The sequence below is a fragment of the Nematolebias whitei genome, chromosome 22, assembly GCF_014905685.2.
Source record: "Nematolebias whitei isolate Nwh7 chromosome 22, NemWhi1, whole genome shotgun sequence".
Lineage (NCBI taxonomy): Eukaryota > Metazoa > Chordata > Actinopteri > Cyprinodontiformes > Rivulidae > Nematolebias > Nematolebias whitei.
In genome coordinates this window covers 26,254,533-26,257,485 of record NC_056519.1, presented here as the reverse complement: position 1 = coordinate 26,257,485, position 2,953 = coordinate 26,254,533, and the positions used below count along the sequence as shown (strand labels likewise).

At 48.0% G+C, this 2,953-nt stretch overlaps 1 protein-coding gene across 1 annotated transcript in view; it reads right to left on the bottom strand.

Annotated features, from left to right (window-relative positions):
• LOC119428014 (ankyrin repeat and SOCS box protein 13-like) overlaps positions 1-2,953 on the bottom strand; it is a 13,611-nt gene that overhangs the window by 10,200 nt on the left and 458 nt on the right. The gene's annotated exons all lie outside the window — the stretch shown is intronic.

Here is a 2,953-nt window from a genome sequence, read left to right as displayed (position 1 = left end):
GATCCCATCAGTTACAGCAAATCTTCCAGGTCCTGAAGCAGCAGCACTGCCCCAAACCACTGCACTACCACTACCATGTCTGCATGTTGTTTTGATGCTCTGAAAACTCTGATCTCCCCACGAAACACCTTGAAAAGGTGATCCATGCTTTTATTACCTCTCAGTTGGACTACTGTAACACTTGGCATGCTGGTTTGGATAAATCTTCTGTGCAGCTCTCACAGCAGCTGCTCCTCTTTGAACAGGTACTAATACGTGAATCTAACAAAAGTCAGGTCCTCTGGACGGATTCTTCTTGTCTTTTATCCAAAAGACTTCATCAGTCCGAGGAGCCACAACAAACTCAGTCTTATAAATAACACCTTCACATGGTGGATCATCCAGTTGCTGACAGCCAGAACCAGCTGTTCACATGATAAAGGACCATCAGACTAACGCCCGATCGTTAGTGCCGATGGCTGTTTGCTATTCACAGGAGGCTGAGTGATACTAGCAATAACAGCGTTGTAAGAGGGGGACGTGTGGACACGGAGACCTCCGCTCCTGTTTAATGATGGACGATTTCTCTTCACAAAGATATGAAAACATGATGTGATGTTTCACCTTTGTGAAGAGAACCCGTTCGTCACTAAACTGTTAAATCATCGTTAAAGTTTTAAAAGGTCTGGCCCCATTATATTTATTTGATCTCTTTCAGATTTAAACTCCGGTACGTGCACTCTGGTCAACCAACATCTGAGATGTTCATAGATCAGAAGTGAAACACAGACGTGATCGGGTGTTTGAAACGGTGGAACAGTTCACCTGATCATTTAAAGACTGCTAAGACTAGAGACTTTTAAATATTTGCTCAAATCCCATCTTTTGTCGGGCGGCTGTGACCGAGTGGTCAGAGCAGTCGTCCTCCAATCAGAGAGTTGGGGGTTCGATTCCACCAGCAGTCACATGCTGAAGTGTCCCTGGGCAAGACACTGAACCCCTCATTGCCTCTGAAGTGTGTCCCTTCAGTGTATGACTGTGAAGAATCTCTGATTGTTCTTTGTAGAGCTCTAGAGTGTATGAACGAGTAAATGAGGCACAGATTGTTGTAAAGAGCTTTGTGTCTTGATCAGATAGAAAGGAGCTGTATATAAGTGCAGTCTTCATTCAGGCAGAGTTTGAGAACCAATAAGCACAGATTCTGTTCATAACTTTTATGGACAGAATTTCTAGGCGCAGCCAAGGTGTTGAGGGGATCTGTTTTGGTGACCTTAGGATTGCGTCTCTGCTTTTGCAGATGATGTGGTCTTATTGGCTTCATCAGGTCGTGATCTACAGCTTTCACTGAAGCGGTTCACAGCAGAGTGTGACGCGGCCGGGATGTAGATCAGTTCCTCCAAATCCGAGGCCATGGTCTTGAGCCGGAAAAGGGTAGAGTGCCCTCTCTGGGTCGGGGAGGAGGTCCTGCCCCAAGTGGAGGAGTTCAAGTATCTTGGGGTCTTGTTCACGAATGAGGGAAAAATGGAGCGTGAGATCGATAGGCGGATAGGTGCAGCGTCTGCAGTGAAGCGGGCGCTGTACAGGTCTGTCGTGGTGAAGAGAGAGCTGAGTCAAAAGGCGAAGCTCTCAATTTACTGATCGATCTACGTTCCTACCCTCATCTATGGTCATGAGCTTTGGGTTGTGACCGAAAGAACCCACTCAGGAGAAGGCCCAGAGGAAGACCCAGGACACGCTGGAGGGACTATGTTTCTCAGCTGGCCTGGGAACGCCTCGGGATTCCCCGGGAGGAGCTGGCCCAAGTGGCTGGGGAAAGGGAAGTCTGGGCCTCCCTACTTAAGCTGCTACCCCCGCGACCCGACCCCGGATAAGCGGAAGAAAATGGATGGATGGAAGCGCTGCATGTTTGTTTTTCCATTTACCCTTTATTTATACAGGTAGTCTCATTGAATCACGAGGACTCATTTTCAAAACAGACCTGTTTTGGGGAGCAGATGGGGTGGGGGGGGGGGTTTTAAGGGCCTTGTTCAAGGACCCAGAGTGGGGCAAATGAGGGTGGAGGCAAGTGTGGGTGTTTCAGCTTTCCCACCCACATTTTGATGCTGTTGGTACAGGGAATCGAATCGACAACCTTCCAATTACAGGCCCACTTTCTCTAACCTCTGCACCATCACTCCCCCCATTGACATTATGTGATGTTATTCTGGGCTGGACTTCTAGTCCGAGTCATGATGTGCACTCCTGGGATGCAGTCACTGCTGCTACTGGTCCACTTCTCTTCTTTACAGTTCACATTACTGAGACCAGCACAGTGTCGGTCACTTCACTAAAGCTCGACTCTTTTTGAGTCACAAAAATATGTTCACCCCAATTCTGAAACAGATGAGGCAGGCGCAACAAAAGGCTGACAAAGTAAATGGTGCAAATAAAAAACGAGGAGCGTTTGGCAACACATGAGTTATTAGTCAACAGGTCAGTAAGAGGACGGTCCTGTCTGAGAGGCTGGATCTGTGTGTGTCTGAAAAGAGCTGAATAAAGTCAGACTCATAAAAACACTTTGAACATGTTCATGAACGTGCAGAAATCTCTGAGCTCGCAGGACAACACTGAAAGACAGTGCTGGAAATCCACCCAGAGTCCAGAAGATACTGTCCACACAGGAGCCAAACATGGGGAGATAACTGAGAAAACAACAACAACAACAACAACAACAACAACAACAACAACAACAACAACACCACCAAAACCTGTTGGCTTAGTTTGAGAAAATATTTGACACTTCCACATTCATGTATGTCCACTCCTCCAAAACCAGCCACCCATCATTCCTTGCTGGGTCGTGGGGGGTCACTGGTACCCATCCAGCCATCACTGTGTGAGAGGTGGGGACACCCTGGACAGGTCTCCAGTCCATCACGGGGACACCCTGGACAGGTCTCCAGTCCATCACGGGGACACCTGGACAGGTCTCCAG